This window comes from Sciurus carolinensis, chromosome 12, assembly GCF_902686445.1.
Source record: "Sciurus carolinensis chromosome 12, mSciCar1.2, whole genome shotgun sequence".
Taxonomy (NCBI): Eukaryota; Metazoa; Chordata; class Mammalia; order Rodentia; family Sciuridae; genus Sciurus; species Sciurus carolinensis.
In genome coordinates this window covers 39,309,868-39,330,501 of record NC_062224.1, presented here as the reverse complement: position 1 = coordinate 39,330,501, position 20,634 = coordinate 39,309,868, and the positions used below count along the sequence as shown (strand labels likewise).

Genomic DNA, 20,634 nt, shown 5'->3' with positions numbered 1-20,634 from the left:
ACTAAAAACAGTTACTTAAACTAAAAATAAGAGGTAAGTAATTTTTTGAAGAGAGATCAAAAATACTGTCAGGATTCATGTTGTGGTTCTGGATGTTCAATAGGAGTCTCATTTGAAGGCGGAATCAACCCTGAAGTGAACTCACTTCTCTTTTCAGAATGTGGGAGTAGGGGAGAAAAATTCAGCTCTTGGTGGAGGATAAGGAGGAAAATGCCTCCGTGAATAGACATTTTGCATTGGATTGGAGATGGTTCTCCTGGTTCCGATGGTCTACCATAATTAGAATAGTATCCATCTTTCTTTTGTAGAAGTGAAGGTGGATCAGAATGTGGTTGGGTTGGTGAACGGATCATCCTCTTACCTTCTGGTTCCCATGGTGATGACAGGGGCCCAGTGTCAGCAGGTGCTCTATGAGGATCAGTTACCATATCAGAGCTTGATTCTCTTCTTTCATTGCTAATCTGATGGTCCAGAGGATCCTCTGGGCCTCCTGAGCCTCTTCCTCCTTCCCTGGGATGTAAAGGTGACAATCTGTGTGGACCCTTCCTTTCCATAGGAAAAGCTCTCATTTCACATGAAGGTCCACTCAATGGTGAAGGACCATATGGGGACTGCCCTCTGGCAAATGCTGTATTTGAAACATCAAGTGCATAAAGATCTTCTTCTAAAAGTTTAAATTTAAACTCCATTTCCGTTAATTTTTGTCTGTTGTGAGCATTAACTATCTTTAAATACTTGAGGTTTTTTTCAGCACTCCAAGCTGCCAAGGCATCATCACATGTTTTTTTCTCATAGGAAATACTCTGCCTCTGATAATAATGAATGGTTGCATCCAATTCTTCCTCAAGATCTTTGACTCGCTTTCTATAGGTCTCCAGCTATTCAGCTGCATGGCTGATCTTTTTATCAACTTTGGAAACCTCTCCTCTTTCTCTAACCAGCACTTTTCCTCTACTCTTTAATTTCCTGTGGAGCTTCATTGCATGTTCTCGATACTGTTCTATCTTTACTTTAAATTTCTGTTGAAGCTTCTGATTCTCATTTTCAAACTGTGTATTTTCTGACTGCAAAGATTCTTGTTCAGTCTGAAGATTTTTAATATGTTCTATAAGATCTTCTTTTGTTTTATCTACTTCAGATAGTAAAGTACAAATTTGACTTCTTTCTCCTTCTAAAGTTTCTAAAGTGCATTTAACTCAGCAGTATAAACCAGTTCCTTCAAAGCTTCTTTGGCTGATTATCTAAGTGAGCACCAATTTCTGATTCACTCTTCATCTCCAGCTCCAAGTTACCATCATCTGTTAGGTCTTCTCCAAGCACAGGAGCTTGATCTTTCATCTTTAGCAAGCATTCGGTCAGAGATTTAATGTGATTTTCTTTATCACGCAGAACTTGTTCTGCCTGTACTTTAGAGTCTTCAATTGTTATTTTTTGCTTATTAAGGTCACTCACTTTTTCCTTCCATACTTCAGCTTCTTGTAAAAGGTGTTTCTGACCTTCCTGCAGTTGGGAATTTTCATTCAAAGCCTCTTTTATTGCTACCTTAAGTCCTTCTTCATTCATTTGAAGTATTCTGAAGGTTGTTTTAGCTTCAGCTACTTGTGATTTGAGGGATTTTGATTCCTCTGCTAGGGACTTTACCCATTTTGCTATATCTGCCATTGATTCTTCCTGTTCGGAACATTTAGATTTCTCTTCTTTTGGCTCTTTTTCTAGAAAGAGTATTTTAACCTCAAATTTAGATTCGGACCTATTCAGTATTTCATGTATTATCTCCAAATGTTGCACTTCTTTTGATGTCTTCTCACAATTGGCAATCTTTAAAGATAACTGTAAGCCTTCATGCTCTTTTTGAAGAAGACTGACTTTATCAAGTAGTTTACATTTTTCTTCAATTTGTTCAGAAAGTTTTAGAGCAAGTTTTTTTTTCTCTTTTCACATAAAGCCTGCTTCTAACAGACTGAACACTTCTCCACAAAAACAAGAGAACAGTAAAAAATCCAATAACTGCACATATTACCAGCTCCCAACTAAAGGTATCAGGATTAGGACCTGGTCTTCCATCTTCAGGCAATGCTGGCACAACCCTGAATATTTTTTCCAGACCCAGGTCCCAGTAAGACTGAGGGGTGGTCCTTGGTCCCTCCATCGTGCCAAAACTACTTTGGCAACTACATCCTGCCCAGTCATGAAAACAGGGTGTGGACACCAGACTACAGGTGGGAGCCCAAACCTGCACCATGAAACCAAGCCACTCAATAGGAACAGAATGCCAGAGGCGGGTGGGGAGCCACGGAAACGGGCCCCTGGCCCTCTGCTAATTCTCGCCCATCGCCTTTGTGACGTCACTGCCCTCAGTGACATTCCTGGCCCCTCCCCCTCCACTATGCTCCACCCACACCCCAAGCGGCACAGGTTCAAGCTGGTCCCACTGGAGCCTGTTTGCCGCCCACCCCTCACCATTTCGGTCAGGACGCCACAATGCTAATTAAGTGCTACTTATTCTGTGCAGTCAAAATATCATCCAGTTAATATAACTAAAATTCTAAAGCTTACTAAACCTTTTCAGAAGAGATTTAAGGTCATATATTTATAGTTGTACCACATGCCCTTTCATTTTAATGACTCAATCCTTTCTGTTCCCTCCCCTTTTCCTTCCTTTTTTCTTTTCCCTTCCCTCCTCTTCCCTTCCTTCCCTGTCCTTTTCTTGCAGTGTTGGGGGTTAAACTCCAAGGCCTTGTGCATGCTAGGCAAGCTCTCTACCACTGAGCTTCATTCCCAGCCCTATTGAAACTTTCTATGGAAGTAATTTGAATTACTTCTATATAAAAACAGAAATGGTGGGAACCCCTCCAAACTCATTCTATGTGGTTAATATCACCCTGATACCAAAACCAGACAAAGACCTATCTAGGAAAGAACACTTCAGACCAATATCCCTGATGAACACAGATGCAAAAATTCTCAATAAAATTCTGGCAAATCACATTAAAAAACATATTAAAAAGACAGTGCACCACAATTATGTAGGGTTCAGCCCAGGGATGCAGGGTTGTTTCAACACATGGAATTCAATAAATGTAATTCATCATATCAATAGACTTAAATCAAGAATCACATGATCATGTCAATAAATGCAGAAAAAGTATTTGACAAAATACAGGACCCCTTCATTTTCAAAACACAAGAAAAACTAGGGAGAGTAGGAACATACCTCGACATCATAAAAGCCATGTATGCTAAACCCAAGGCCAACATAATTCTAAACAGAGGAAAATTGAAAGCATTCCCCCTAAACTAGAACAAGACAAGGAAGCCCTCTTTCACCACTTTTATTCAACATGGTCCTTGAATATAGACTGAGCAATAAGGCAGAAGTAATTAAAGGTACAAAAACAGATAAAGAATTCAAAGTATCAGTATTTGCTGATGACTTGATTTTATATTTGGAAGATCTAAAAAATTCCATGAAAAATTTCTGGAATAAATAAATTCAACAAAGTAGCAGGAAAATCAATACCCATAAATCAAATGCATTGCTATATATCAGCAATGAATCCACTGAAAGAGAAAGAAAACTACCCCATTCACAGTAGCCTAAAAAAAAAAAAAAAAAACAAAAAAACAACTTGGGTATCACTCTAACAAAAGAGGTAAAACACCTATACAATGAAAACTACAAACACTAAAAAACACTAAAGAAGGATACTGAAGAAGACCTTAGAAGATGGGAAGACCTCCCATGCTCCTGGATAGGCAGAGTTAATATTGTCAAAATGGCCATAAGACAAAAAGTACAAATTTAATGCAATTCCTATAAAAATCCCAATGACATTCTTCATATAACTAGAAAAAGCAATCAGGAAATTTATTTGGAAAAATAAGAGACCAAGAATAGCCAAAGCAATCCTTAGCAAGAAAAGTGAAGCAGGAGGTATCACAGTACCAGACCTCAAACAACAATAATATAAGAGGTATAATAATAAAAATAGCATGGTACTGGTACCAAAATAGACAGGTAGACCAACGGTACAAAACAGAAGACACAGAGACAAACCCACATACATACAGTTATACTAGAAAACGGCACCAAAAACATTCACTGGAGAAAAGAGTCTCTTCAATGAATGGTGCTGGGAAAAATGGAAAGCCACATGTAACAAAATGATATTAAACCTTTATCTCTCACCCTGTATACAACTCAACTCACAGTAGATCAAAGACTTAGGTACTAGAACAGAGACCCTGCTCCTACTAGAAGAGAAAGTAGGTCCAAATTTTCACCATGATGGCCTAGGATCTGACTTCCAAAAGACCCCTAAAGTTTAAGAAGTTAAATCAAGAATCAATTAATGGAATGGATTCAAAGTAAAAAGCTTATTCTCAGCAAAAGAAATCATCAATTATGTGAAGAGAGAGACTACAGCTTGGATGACAATCTTTACCACATGCACCTCAAATAAAGCATTAATCTCCAGGATATATAAAGAACTCAAAAAACTTAACACCAAAAAAAAAAATTAACCTAATCAATAAATGGGCTAAGAAACTGGGTAGACATTTCACAGAAGATATACAATCGATCAATACATATACAAAAAAAATGTTCTGTCGACATGTCTAGCAATAAGAGAAATGCTAATCAAATCTAAGATTTCATCTAGGTCCAGTCAGAATGGCAATTACCAAGAATACAAGCCACAATAAATGTTGGTGAGAATGTGGGGGGAAAGTACACTCATACATTGCTGGTGGGAATGCAGATTGGTACAGCCACTCTGGAAAGCAGTGTGGAGATTCCTTAGAAAACTTGGAATGGAACCACCATTTGAACAAGCTATCCCACTCCTCAGGTTATACCCAAAGGAATTAAAATCAGTATACTACAGTGACAAAGCCACATTAATGTTTATAGCAGTTCAAGTCACAAAAGCTGAATTATGAAACCAACCTAGATGCCCTTCAACAGATGAATGGATAAAGAAAATGAGTATACACAATGGAATTATAAGATCACTGTTCTAAATTTTCCCAACATGGCACTGGCTGAGCTTCTTTTCCTGATTTATCTTCCTCATACCTTCTCCCGCCGACACAAACTCTCACCCAATCGGTGCTTGACACCCCACCCAGACCCCTAGTAACAAGGCTCACCCAATTAACCATCACCCCATTTCACACCCTGACCTATCAGCCTCTTCCCGGCCCTATATAAGTGTGTACATTTTTAAAATAAAATGGAACTGCTCCGGCGATTAGCTTTCACTCGTGTCTCTGCGTCATTCTTTCATCGGTGACAAAACCTGGGAAGGGAAACTCCTCAAATATCGAGGACCCCCTCCATCTCCCCCGGTCAAAGCTTCTCACCCTCGTCCACCTTCTTGAGTGCTGGCTACCTTGCAACTACCACTGGCTAATCTGTAGGTGAGTTCCCCTTAAGAGGCCACCACCCTTAACTTGACTATTGCGGGGAGCCTGACCATGATCATCCAGCAGCCCCCAATGTCTAGTTAAAGGGAGGAGACTACACCCCACCTTGGTCTTTCTGGCCACAGTGGACTCCTAGGTGCCTTATCTTTTACCCATTATCCAAACAGGCAGGAGGGAACAATATAGACCCTTTTTCATCCTCTCTCTCTCTCTCTCTCTCTTTCTCTCTGCTTTCTTCCTTCCTCCATTTCCCGGTAAAAATCTAGTACTAGGTTCTCTGTGTCCTCTGGCATTCCTGCTTAGCAGCAGAATCCTCAGGTGACAACCTGACTGTTCCCCTTGTCCCCTGACTCTACTGAGTCCCGTGAATGATTTTGCTCCTTGGGGACGTCTAAGCAAGTCATCCATTTACTTTCTCGGTCCAGAGATCCCTCTCTCTCTTTCTCCCTCTTTCTCTCTCTCTCTCTCCCTCTTTAACAAGTGATAGGGACCTCTTCTTCCCTCCTAAATGACTCCCCCTTAAAGTGTTTACTTTCCAATTTGGCTTGCCTCTCACTGACTCCAGACATTAAACCAAAAACTCTCATTAAATTTTGCACTCAAGATTGGCATTATTACCAATTAGACAATCTCAACTGGTGGCCCGAAGGCTCCCTTGATCCCCAAATTCTTTAAGATCTTTTTAATTACTGCCAGCACTCAAAAAAATGGAAGGAGTTTCCCTATGTTGAGGCATTTTCCCTTCTCTGTTCTCAACCTGACCTTTGCTCCACTTGCAGTCCTCCCCCACTATTGATTCTCCTACTTCCTCCTTTGACCCGACCCACGAACCGCCTGCTTATCATCCCCCTCCTTCCGCGTCCACCTCCCCCTCTCTCTCCTCTCCTAACTCCTCTTCACTGCCATTTCTCCTCCTTCCTTGCTGCCATCTTCCCCTCCTCCAAACTCTTTCAGCCCATCTGCCACCAGGTCCCACACCCAAACCCAAATTGCCTAACCCCATACAATAGCACCCTTATGAGAGGTCGCTGGACCCGAAGGTGTCATCTGAGTCCATGTTCCCTTCTCCATGACTGACCTCACTCAATTAGAAAAAAGATTAGGCTCCTTTACAACTGATCCCACCACTTACACTCGGGAGTTCCAATGGGTCCTACAGGCTTATAGCCTTACCCACCACAACATTTACATGCTCTTGGCTTACACCCTTCTCCCTGAGGAACGCAGATGGGTAAGGGAATTAGTCCAAGCCCATGCTGATGACACTCACCAAGTCAACCCTAACCATCCTACTGGCCCCCATGCAGTCCCTGAACAAGATCCAAACTGGGACTACAATACCACAGCCAGATTACAATTAAGAGATCAATTTGCTGCCTGCATAATCGCTGGTCTAAAAAAGGTCACTTGCAAGGCGGTTAACTTCCAAAAAATCCAGGAAATCATACAAAAAAAGAATGAAACCCCCTCTGAATTTTTAGATCACCTCCCTAAGGCTCTCCAACAATACACCAACTTAGATCCTGAAACCCCCGATGGCAGGCATGTCCTTATGACATATTTCCTGTCCCAGAGCCACACCGACATAAAGGCTAAATTAAAGAAACTTGAGCAAGGGCCTGCAACACCTCAGACCAAAATTCTGGGTATGGCTTTTAAGGTCTTTCATAACTGGGATGAGGAAGCCAAACGCCGTAAGTACCATAGGTACGAAAAGGCAGGAAACCATAAGTTTCAGATGCTCGCTTAAGTCCTGCAGAAAGCTCCTCAAAGGTGGCTGCAACAACCCCCTTGCAACATGAACCCCCCCTGGAGCCTGTTTCAAGTGCAGCAAGGAGGGCCATTGGGCTAAAGCCTGCCCTACTCCTAGGACCCCCCCAATACACCTTGCCCTAAATGTCAGCAAATGGGTCATTGGGGTTCAGACTGTCCCACCTCCCGAAGGGGATTTGCGGCCAAAAATCCCAATACTGACCTCTTGGGCCTTGTGCTCAATGACTGACGGGGCCTTGGGTCCTCCTTCCTGGCTGTTATCAACAGGCAGGAACCCAGGGTGCAACTCCAAGTAGATGGGTGCAGCATCAACTTCCTCCTAGATACAGAGGACACCTTCTCGGTCTTGAGGGAGTTTTGGGGACCCACGCTGCCTTCATTCTCTCCTATTTTCAGGGTAGTAGGGAAAACCATACTCCCATTAAAAATACCTCCTCTCACCTGCTCTATAGATAGTTTCCCTTTTTCCCATTCTTTCCTTGTAATGCCCCAATGTCCAGTACCACTCCTCGGTAGGGACATCCTCTTACTCCTCAAGGCTACAATTTCTATATAGCCTCCATCATCCCCCACACCACATTTTTTAATGCTCTCTTGGCTGGTGATCTCACAATCCCTTTCTGCTCCAATTGTGCAGGTCCCATACATGGCCACCCTAAACAGTCATTTTCCTGTCCCCACACACCTTGTCGATCCCATTGTCTGGGACATCCACAACCCTTCTACAGTCAACTGTCCCCCAATTCAAATCCACCTCAAGGACCCCACTCATTTTTCCAACCAATCCCAATGCCCTCCTCTATCCACCCCTGCTCTGATTGGCCTCCAACCCATCATATGGAACCTCTTAAAGAAGGGCAACCTCTGACCTACTCACTTCCCTTTCAATACTCCCATTCTGGTGGTTAAGAAACCTAATGGTTCTTACTGCCTAGTACAAGACCTTCGCCTCATCAACTCCTCCATTGTTCCCATCCACCCCCTGGTCCCTAACCCATACACCCTTCTCTCCCAAGTCCCTGCCACCTCTACCCACTTCTCGGTAATAGATCTGAAGGATGCTTTCTTCTCTATTCCATTCTCATCCAAATCCCAGGACATCTTTGTGTTCACCTGGACTGACCCAAACACCAGACCCTCCCAACAACTTACATGGACCGTTCTTCCCCAGGGTTTCAGGGATAGTCCCCATCTCTTTGGACAAGTTCTGGCAGCAGACCTAGAAAGCTTCCACTCAACCTGCCCTGACTCTACTCTTCTTCAGTATGTAGATGATCTTCTTCTTTGCAGCCCTTCAATGGAAATCTCAAAACATGACACCATTAATTTACTTAACCACCTGGCTCACAAAGGCTACCAAGCCTCCCCACAAAAGGCCCAACTGTCCTCTCCCACAGTCACATACTTTGGGTTCTCCATTTCCCACAGGAAAAAGGCTATCACTACTGACAGAAAACATCTTATTAATCTTATTAACTCCATCCCTATGCCCAAAACTAAAGCTGAAATCTTATCTTTCCTGGGTTTGGTGGGATACATTAGGGCATGGATTCCTAATTACTCCCTCTTAGTGAGACCTTTATATGACATGGAAAAAGGTCCCCAAAATGAGCCACTACTCTCCACTGTTGGCAGGCCTTTCAACATACTCAAAAGGACACTCCTTGAAGCCCCAGTCCTTCATCTGCCTGACCTAACAAAACCCTTTCTCCTCTATGTTCATGAAAAGGGAGGCCAAAGCCTGGGAGTCCTTGGATAAGACTATGGACCTACCTTTGCCCCAGTAGCTTAACAACTAGATCCCACTGTTAGAGGGTGGGCACCCTGCCTGCCTGCCTAAGTGACCAGTCATGATCTCCAAAAGGAGGCCCACAAACTTACCTTTGGGTCTCCCCTCACTATTCTTTCCCCACATCACTTAAAGGACCTTCTGACTTATAAAGGGCTACAAACCCTCCCCCTTTCCAGGGTTCTCTCCCTACTAGTCACATTCCTCTAAGTCCCCAATCCATAGTTGTATTGAAGCCCTGGAGACCTTTCTACCCTATCCCACAACAATTTCCAAAGGACCTATGTCCAACCCTGATTTTACTTGGTTTTCAGATGGCAGTTCCTTTATGCAGGATGGAATCAGGGTGGCAGGATATGCTGTTGTCCCCCTCTCCTCCATAATAGAGGCAAAACCTCTTCCAACAAACACCACTAACCAACAGGCTGAACTCATAGCAGCTACCAGGGCTTGTGAACTAGCTACAGTTTTCTTTACACTGATTCCAAATATGTTTTTCATATTCTATTGTCCCATGCTGCCATATGGAAAGAAAGAGGACTCCTAACAACCAAGGGCACCCCTGTTACTAACTCAAAGCTCATCTCTCACCTATTAGAGGCCTCAAAACTTCCATCTATGCTTGGTATCACACATTGCAGAGCTCACCAAATGCACTCCTCCCCCATCACTGCAGGAAATACTAAAGCTGACCAAGCCACATGATCGGCTGCCCTCCAAACTCCCAATCCCTCCTATGCTTACACTCACCCACTCTGAGGATGTTCATGAGGAGGACCATCAATGTCTTTTCCATTTTCTTTATTCCCTATTTCACTCTAGCCCCCGAAGTCTTGAAACTTTTATTCAATCTTTTTTCACCCTCTCGGCAAATGATCAAGCCCTCTTACGGCACATCTTCTCAACATGCCACATCTGTCAACAAACCAATTCTAACACATCCTTGTGGCCTAAACCCTTCCCCTCCCATCAGGCTCAAGGGCACACCCCCGCAGCTGACTGGCAAACTGACTTCACTAATATGCCCAGAGTTAAACACATGAAGTACCTACTAGTACTAGTAGACACCTTTTCAGGCTGGGTTGAGGCTTTTCCTACATCCAACAAGAGGGCCTCTACCGTTGCTAACATCCTATTAACTCAAATCATCCCTCGATGATTTGGGATGCCCACCTCCATTCAATCTGACAATGGCCCAAAACTTGTTTCCCAAGTCACTCAGGCTATCATTTATGCCCTATCTTTCCCATGGCATTTTCATTGCCCCTATCACCCACAAACCTCAGGGAAGGTTGAAAGAATGAATAGATCCCTTAAGGATATCCTCACTAAACTAGCTATGGAATTAAGTTTAGACTGGGTTAAATTACTCCCTTTGGCCCTTTTACACTTGCAAGTCTTGCCCAAGAAACCCTCACTTCCCTCCCCATTAGAGGTCATGTACAGTTGCCCTCTCATTTCCCCTGGACTCTCGCCCAAGCCTTGGCCTATTTCTGACAAATATACCTTACCCCTTCTTTTCCACCTTTGAACCGAACTATGGAAACACCGGGACTGGCTCCTTCCTGATCCCAGTCTCTCTCAAAACCCTTTTCCTTTGACACCCGGGCAATCTGTCTATTACTGTCCTCCGGGGGAAAGAAACCCTTTACAACCAAAATGGGAAGGGCCTGTAGAAGTCATATTATGTACTCCAACAGCTGCTAAGCTAGCACTCCACCACAACCAACTTACCCCATGGATTCATATTTCTAGGCTCAAAGGAGCCTCCTTTCCATCCGGCCCAGAAGAAATCCATCCTGAAAATGCGGTAACACCTCTTCACGGACCAAAAAAATACTTACTCTTGTTCCCCCTCCCCTCACAATCCCTTAAAGCTTCATTTTTCTTGTATCTCTCTCGAGCCTGTACCTGAAGATATTTCCTAATAGGTTAAAATCGTCCTTCTTGCTTCTTTCCCTCCTGCTTAGCCCCTTTACAGTTGAACCTCTCCTCAGACCCTACATCTTTTTATATGATCCACAAATGCATGCTTCTTCTGCCTCTAACTAGTTTCTCAAACACCCAAACAAAACTTTTACACTCACCATCCAGGATTCCTAGGACCCCCATTGGGCCTCTGGGGTAAAAGCCTCCATTTACTATGGTGCCTGGTCTGCTCCCCATGGATTCCTTGAATATGTCCCCTTGGACACTCAGTTTTGTCAGATTGCTTCCAATATACAGCACTCAGAAAAAACCATTACTAACCACTTCTGTCACTGGAGCTGCTCTTTCAGGTGGTGCCCTTGACCATTCTTTATGGGCTGTGGAGGACATCAACAACCAGCTGGAAGAAGCTCTGACTTCTACTGCTACCTCTTTAGCCTCCCTACAAAAACAGGTCACCTCCTTGGCCCAGGTAACAATGGTTCCCCCTTCTCCTTGTGGCTTCAATCTCCCCTTTTGCTTGGATGTGGCCGATACTAGGTCTGTTACTCATCATCTTCCTTGCCTGTCTCTTCCTACCCTGCCTAATAAAATTTCTCCAGAATCAGTTGGGAAAAATTTCTAACCAGACCTTTAACCAGCTTCTCCTTGGGAATTATCAGTTACTAGCCACAGATGAACTCAGTGCCTCCTCCAGAGAACATCTCACCACCTGCTGAGGAAACCATGATCACCTCATGGAACTCCTTCCTTGCAGCCCTCCACCAGGACATCTGGTTCATCCCACCTATCCACCACTTGGAGGAATGAAATGAGGCCATTCAGGATCTGTGGCTACAGGGCACCTTCATCAACCTCACCCCCCAGTAAACCCTCCCTTTTTCAGCCTTGTTCTGCGGTCTCTTGACCATATTCCTTCCACCTTCCCCTATCCCTTCCCAAACTTTGCCCCTGTCCAGCAGGAGGTAGCCAGATCGAATGACGGAATGACGCCCCCATCCCAAATACAAAAACAAAAAGGGAGGAATATAAGATCACTTTTCTAAATTTTCCCAACATGGCGCTGGCCAAGCTTCTTTTCCTGATTTAACTTCCTCATACCTTCTCCCACCGGCGCGAACTCACACCCAATCAGCACTTGACACCCCACCCAGACCCCTAGCAACAAGGCTCACCCAATTAACCATCGCCCTGTTTCACACCCTGACCTATCAGCCTCTTCCCGGCACTATATAAGTGTGTACATTTTAAAAATAAAATGGAACTGCTCCAGTGATTAGCTTTGACTCGTGTCTCTGCATTGTTCTTTCAGGAATAATATTACTCAGTCATAAAGAAGAATAAAATTATGGAATTTGTAGGTAAATGGATGGAGTTAGAGAATATCATACAAAGTGAAATAAGCCAATCCCAAAAAATCAAAGGCCAAATGTTTTTTCTGATAAGTGGATGCTGATAAATAATTGTTGGGGGGTGGTTAAGGGAAGAATGGAGGAACACTAGATTGTGTAGAGGGAAATGAGGTGAGGGGACGACTGTCAGAGAAGGAAAGATGGTGGAATGAGACAAACATCATTACTCTGTATGCATACATGAATGGTGTGACTATATGGTGTACAGAGGAATGAAAAGCTGTATACCATTTGTGTACCATGAATCAAAACATTTTGCTTTCATGTATAACTAAGTAGAAACAATTAAAAATAAATTAAATTAAATATATAAATGCCTCAGATCATCTGAGGTGTACTCTAAACTTAACACCACATTCTTGAAGAGCCTCCAAACTGGTGCCCTGGGAGACTCTGCCAGAAGCACAGGAAGGTGTGGTTCCCACTCATCTGCATAGAGAAAATATGTGAGGCCTTGGAAACCAAAGGGAACCAAAATTCTAAAATGCACCTCCTGTGGAATATTTCACTCATTGGAATATCTTAAACATTATAAAACACCTTTAAAATTGAATGAGTTGAAGGGCAAAAGATCTACATGCCACAGAACACAGCACAGGAGGCAATTGAATTATCTTCTTCAAAACTAACAAAAACTTAACTCTATCTACTGATGAGTGTGCACAAAGTCTTAACTTTCGTACCCATCTTTTTGGTATGAATCCTGTATGCATTCTGAAAAGTACCTGGCTCTGTGCATTTACCTATGACAGACACCCTACTGTAAGGGTGCCCTGGCCTCATCACAAAGCACACCCATACCCTGCTCTCTGGGAGCTCCCAGAACCAAGGGCCCTTAGAATCTTCACACTGACCCAACAGTTCAACTTCCAGAAAGAGAGTAGTCAGCAATACGAAGAAATACTGAGACAAAAATGTTCTCTTTACCAGAAAAGTAAGCTAAACACTCAAACATTAGGAGGTGGCTCAAAATGTTATCAAAAATCTTTGTAATAGAATGTTAAATTATGGTCAAAATTCTATTAAAAAGGAATATAGTAGTACATGTTTTATTAAATAAAAATCAGACCCCACACAGTGTGTAGTTAAGCCTACTTAACATTTACACATATACAACTATGCTATAACTTGCAGTGCACACACACAGACGTGTATCTGAATGGTGGATTGTAAACTATTTAAATTTTACCCTTTCCACATCACAGTATCCTCTTTAAGACTTTTCTATAATGTAGAATATACAATACCAAATATAAAACTTAATACTTTAAAGAAATGAGTGTTATTGTGGCTACCTCATGGAAAAAAATCACTACCTAATCTGATAGTGATTCTATAAATAAAAGTCCACTGTAATTTTTACAGGAAAAAAAAAATTCCTCAATTTTGTCTCCACCATCTCTACTTTTAGCCTGTCCTCATGTGCAGTCACCTTCACCATCTAAGGAGGCCTACACCACGAGTTCCTCATGACTGGCCTGGGAGACATGTCGGGAATGCAGGGCCAGTTAAGAAAAAAGCTCAGGGACACTGCCAACATAATTAAGGGATGCTCGGCCCTTAGTCTCTCAGCCGTAGGCATGAGCTGTGACATGATGCCACATCAGCTTGCAGAAGCAGAGTCCCTGAGTGGAGACAATAGGGAAACCTGTACAGTAGAAAATTAGAATGCAAACTCTAACACCAACGTAATATTAGGCAAGAGTCAAGAGAAGAATGTGTCAAACCTGATTGCTTTTGGCAAAATATGTTAAGAAGTACGGTATTAGTTAACAGGAATTAAAACCGAGAAATTTTTAAAAATTCAAATTATCTAACATAACAATACCTTTGTTATGGGGTTCCACAATGAAACACTGTTCAGAGCTTCTGCATAGAAGTGGGAATCTGCACAAGCTGCAATGTCTCTGTAGCAGAGAAGTGTTGCAGGTCCTAACGACAGTCCATGCCTTCAAGTGTGGCAGCAGACACCAGCAGCTCATCATCCATTTCTTCTCAATTAGAGGAATTGCTGCCTCCACAGTGCTTAAAAGGAAGTAGAACACCACCCTCCTGCTGGAGTCGCCACACCACGTCTTCTTCACAGCACTCCGCTAGGGGTTTATATATCCCTTGTCTCACTACTATTGGTCCAACCTTATACTATTAGGGTTTGAAAGAAAGACCAATGATATTGGTCCAAATTTATGCTAATTAGTGCGTACTAATGTTACCGGTCCAAAATTATGCCAATTAATGCATGGAAACATACTATCTCTATTGGTCAGTTTTTAAAAATATTTATAGTAGATTCATTCATGACAGTTAATCAACTTGTGAATGAATGGGCTGGGTGTAGCTCAGCTGCAAAGCACTTGCCTGAAATCTTTAAGCCCTGGGTTCAATCCCCAGTTACAAAAAAGAAAAGACAAAAAAAGAGAGAACCCCACGGAGAAACAGTAAGAACATGGGAACATGCAAATAAGCAAATTTTATCAATACACAAAAACTTACTCATCGATACATAAAACCTTACTCAAGACACACTGCGGGTCTGCTCTTCTGCACTTCAGTTTGTCTTTATTCATGCACTGCCACCACAAGGGAGATCGTGCACCTGCAGGCTGGGCAGTGTGGCAACAATATAGGTGTCAACTTCTGGGAGGTGTTCAGTGACCAAGATGGCATCGATCCTACCATGGGGACAGCCATCTGCAGTTGGGAGCACATCAAAGTACATTACAAGGTCACCAGTGGCATGTAGGTGCCCCATACTGTGCTTGTATACCTAGAGCCTGCCACCATGAACTCGGTGTGCTCAGGCCCCTTTGACAGATCTTCAATGGACAACTTCGTTTTTGGTCAGAGTGGTGCTGGTAGCAGCAGGGCCAAGGGACACTACAAGGAACATGTGGAGCTGGTGGACTCTGTGCTGAATGCTGTGAGGAAGAAGGCAGAGAACTGTGACTACCTGCAGAATTTCCAACTGATCCACTGCAGGAGGAGTACCCAGACAGGATCATGAACTGGGTACACTTGCCCAAAATGTCAGACACAGATGTTGAGCCCTGTGATACCACTCTCAATCCACCAGCATACTTCCATTTGTAAGACATTTCATGAGTCAATACTTAAAATACTTAAGGCTTTTAAGGAGGTTAGAATGGTTGGAAGAACCTGAACAGGGCATGTAAAAATATGTTTAGGTGATCAAATGCTTCTATAGCTTATTTTTCATAGTAGTCATATGACATACATGTTTGTGAAAAATCCAGGGAATAATATGCCTAAAAATAATAGGCATTATTTTATGCTAATTAAATTTCAATATAACTAATCTAAACATTTTCTTTATAATATGTAGGCTTAAAATAACATTGGTAACTGCTAGTGCTAATCTAGTCAAAATGGTCTTGGCTCCAATTCTAGCATCAGTTTTCCATGTATCTTAAAAACACTTGTCGGGGCTGGGGTTGTAGCTCAGGGGTAGGGCACTTACCTAGCATGTGTGAGGCACTAGTTTCGATCCTCAACAACACGTAAATAAGTAAAATAAAGGTATTGTGTCCACCTACAACTAGAAAAAAATTAGGGTTAGGGTTTCTTTTTGGGTTAGGTTTTCTTTTGCAAGCAAAGAAAGCAGGGAGAATAACCGAAGAAACTAACTAGTCCAGTGACGTATGTCTTTAGTAAAAGCCTTATCTGGATGTTGGGGGATATCGGCAGGAATAACCTCTCCTGACCCAATTACTGTTTCTTGAGTGGGTATGATTCCCTGGAGGACTTTATCTGGGGTGAGGTCTTTGGCTATGGAGTCCTGCCAAACTCACCAGGTGACTCTCGGATGGCCCTAAGGGGCCAGGGCCCCCCTCCAGCCCCACCCTTGCAATGACTGGTGCTATAGGTCTCTAACCAAGAGCCCAGCTTGCTACAGCATTGAATAAGCTAGAAGGGTGAGATTCAAGCTACTTGCAAAAGGCCCAGCCAAGGTACAATGTTCCTAGCATAGGAGCGCGGACACCATGCTGTCTACCCAGCAGCACTGCTGACAGCCCTGACTGCAGAGCAGCCCTTCAAGGATTGACGCCCTCAAGGCCCTCCTAGGGACATGGGGCCTCTCCTCCATGGCCACACTACAGCCATGGTGACAGGCATTCCTGGGAGTGCACCCAAGGTGCTGTTGCAGGGAAGGTTCCCCAGGTGGCAGGGTGGGGTCCAGGTTGGCAGCCAGCCATGGGAACCTTCAAGGATGCCCCATGGCCAGCAATATTTCCTGTGGTCCCCCAAATATGAGGCCAGGGCAGAAGCAGCAGTGAATGGCACTTGGAGTGACAAGGCAATGCCATCCAATGCCAGGCATTTGCATCCCCCTCCTCCATACTCCCCAGTCAAGTCACACACAGGAGGCAGGCAGAGTTTCAAAGTCTGTCACTGAGGTTATTCTGGTCCTGCACAGACAGAAAGTGCCAAAAGTTTGGGACTCTCAGGCTCCAGCATGTGCTCAGCTTCATGCAAAGTCAAGAAACAAAATTTTGGAAGGTGTACATGAAGTGTCAGCTGAGACCCAGGCCCTGCACCTCCAGGAGTACACCTTCCAGGACCACCAATCCTCCCATCCTGCTAGCCTGATCAGTACATTAAGGAGTGTGCACCCACTCAATGCCAGGCTGGTGGCAAGGCTGGTGAGAGGACAGATATGTGAGTGGCATCATTCTGCAAACCTACACTGGGCCATCAAGGTCTGGGAGGGACCTAAAGCATCTTGGAGAGGTAGACCCAGGGGAAGTTTACATGAGCTACACCCATCACCAGCTGCCAGGCTTCTGAAGCCACCTCTGGGGCACAGGCAACTGTGGCCAGCATACCCAAACCCAGCCCTGAGACTCCCAAAGGAGGCTGATTTCCTGGAGGTTAGGACGTGCAGCCAGTTTGAGTGATTGACAAGGGAGTGGGATGAGCTTCTCCTGGTGAGAAGTGGGCCTTGACCTCCAGGCTCCAGGTGCCTTCCTACAACTCCACTTTCCTCACCTGTCCCAGAGGAGCCATCATGGCAGGTTTCTTTCCTGGATGGGGTTGGAAAAGACTGAAAAACCCTCATTAGCTCATCTCAGTTGGATCTCTTTGCTATTTTTCTAAGTGAGGAAACTTTGTAACCAATCACAGAGGTTTCACACCTTGGGGAGTCTAAATAAGTAAAAACAGCCAGGGGAGTGAGGATCACTACTTGCCACAAGGTAGGAGGGCACTGAAGAACTGCCACAGCATGAAGGCATGGTAGGTGGCCCTTTTCATGTTCCTTCTGAACAGATTTCTTATGGCCTCCAGTGCTTTGCTTGTGCAGTCCAAGGCTGTGCTTCCTCATACATGGCATGTTTCCAAATGGCAGAGGAGTTATATAGGTGGTCCACGCCTACACTCCTATTCTCCCAGAGGCTAAGGCAGGATGATCCCAGGTTGAAGGTCAGCCTCAGCAAGGGAGTGAGGACCTCAGCAACTTAGTGAGATCTTGCCTCCAAAGAAAACCAAACCAGACAGAAAAAGTCTGGGGATGAAGCTAAGCGCTAAAGTAACCCTTGCTGCTATCCCCAGTACCAAACCAAAGCAAACCAAATGGGAGATGGACTTTATTTAGGACAGAGAATTTAGCATTAGTGTGAGCAAAGTTTACCCTAGATCACCTAGTGCAGGGGCTGGGGGCTTGAACTAATTTCAGCTGTTTCTGCCAGGCCTTCTCTAAAGAGCCTCATCTGAAACAAAGAAACAGCTTCAAGTGATGTTAGCAGTCATCAGCTCCCTGCCAGCAAGCCCAAGTGTTTATAGGTTCCTCCCACAGCACTTGGATTTTCAGAACACAGAAAGGGTAGATAGTTCTCATCTGTACTTGTTGGCCCTGGCCTCTTTTTTTCCTTCTCTGAACCTGTTTTGTTCTCTACAATGGTGAGGTGAGCTAAGAGCTTACCATGGGTCGACCCCTTGAGGAGTCACATGAACAGGCCAGTCATGAAACATATTGCTTGAATGCATTGGATCCTACAATGAGAGCCTTGTGGAAATGCACTTAGGAGCCTCAAAATTCATGTTCGAAGCTAAATCCAAACTCTTGTAGTTCCAGGTTCTCCACTGAGCCAGCTGGTAGGAACTACAGAATTCTTGGCTGGACAGTGACAGAAATGTTTTCAAATTATCACAGACATGCCAGCAAAGACAGTGGAAGAATGATCAGAGAAATTAAGAAGTCCAATGGCAGATGGTCCACAGCATGACTGTATCTGGGAGCTGGGTGATGTCAGTAGAAGGTACCACTTTTGACCTGCTTGCTGCACCCTTATCGGGTGTCATTTTCCTGAGGGCCCTGCCTTCAGGACAACAGAATGGCCCCTCACACTCTGTGCAACCCTCCCCCAGGCTTCCAGCTCTGGAGTGTGATTGACCACAGACTGTAGTCAATCAGTGGCCAGGGAGGAGGCTTTTGGCTGTTTGGCCTGATTGCAGTCATGTAAATCCTCCCTCCCATTTGCCTGGAGAGCAGTTTGCTTTGTTTACAGGTGGGGGATCCTATCATGCCTGTGATCAGGGTTCAACGGTGCAGATGCTACATCATCCTCTCTGCTTCCTTTCCTGGGCTGTGCTCATTCATACTGTCCTTCCATATTCAATTGCCTTCTCTTCATTTATTTGAATGACCTAAAAATTTCAGAAAGTGTATTTGATCCAAAATCTTTAGTGTGTACACTTTTGTTCGTGGGGTTTGAGAGTCCTTATTGAAAGGGATTTCAGTGGCTTTCAATTGGGCATCATTGTAATACAGTTACAGTGAACACTTGGTAACATAAGCCTTTGTGAGAACCTCAGATTATTTTGTGATATGCCAGAGGTGGAATTACTGCATATATTGTGTGCCCATTTTATGGTTTCTTAATGCTCCAGATTAGTGATGCCATATATAAATTTGATCATATAGTAGCAAGGAAGACAACTGGTCTCACTGCATTCACACCACCTGGACTTGAATACTTGTTCTGAATCCTTGCTAGGTGAATAGGCAAGAAGTACTATTTCATGTCCAAGTGAGAAGCAAGGTCTGAATCAGATGCCATGCTCACAGGACCTCAACTGCTATAGGATAGATGTAGAAACTTCTTTCTCTGGGTTTTGATGCAGTTTCATTAATCAGTGGTTCATTTCCCACCAAAGTATTATCTTGGGGGTAAATTTAGTTATGGAGGCCACTGAACCTGTACTTGTGTGGTCACTTGCACTCTGCTCTCGAGTGACTAGTTATTTTACTACTTCTCTGAAGTTACATTTCATAATAAAGAAACTACAGAATGGATGAACCCTCCCCTGACATCTCCTGCACCAATTCTGATCCTTGTGTTTGTTCTTGCAGATCTTTGGTCTGTCACCTCTTTCTGCCTGAGAGCTTCAGGGTTGAGGATGCATTGCCATCAGTCATTTGCCAGCCCATGGCATGAATGTCATCCTCTGGCCTGTGATCTTCAACTGGTCCCAAAATGATGAACTATTCAATGGAATTTATCTGATGGATTCACTCTAAGATGTGAACTCTGGTAGGGAGGGGCTGGGAATGGGAGGGAGGCTTGATGGAGTGAGATGTGGGCATCTTTCTGTCCTCCAGTTGCACTATCATTTTCTCCCTTAGAGTATTGTGTTACTCAGCTTTCCATTGCTGTGACAGTGAAACTGGAATGTTTACACTTCTGCTGGCACGTGGGGTCTGCACAACCTGCAGACCTCTAAGCTCAGAAGTGTAGCAGATCTTAATGATGGGCCATGCCCTCCTGTGTTGTGGCAGATCCCAGGTGCAAACTGTCCATTTATTTCCTTTTCTGTGCTCTTGTCTTCTGAATTAAAAAAATGAAATCTACAGACCAGGATGAGTGAGTGTAAAAGCACGACTTATTGAAGAATAGAAATGATACTCTCCAAGTATGAGAAGGGAACCAATTTCAGGCTTTACCTCCTCCTGTGCTAGTGTTGGGGACTGTACAGCACTTGAGTCAAAATACCAATTGTATTGATCCAAATTAATGGTAATTAGAGTTAGGAAAACTACTATGCTATCACTTAGCCTTCTCTTGACAAGTGGTTGAAGTAATGAATTGCACATGCTCAGTGGGTAGGGCCGGGGTTCTTGAGGTTCTGTAGCTGCAGCCCTGCGTAAAACAGAAGTCTGCACTGGGTCGGTTGGAGTTGCTTGTTGCTGGGATGACAGGTCAGTACACCTTGGCTCTCCTGCAGTGCTGGCCTGCTGTGCCTCATGCCTGCACTCACCACCTGTGTTCAGACCTGCCTGGGGCT

General features: G+C 43.9%; 1 pseudogene; it reads right to left on the bottom strand.

Annotated features, from left to right (window-relative positions):
- LOC124961268 (melanoma inhibitory activity protein 2-like) overlaps positions 1 to 2,149 on the bottom strand; it is a 38,351-nt pseudogene extending 36,202 nt beyond the window's left edge.
- Positions 2,150 to 20,634: the final 18,485 nt, after the last annotated feature.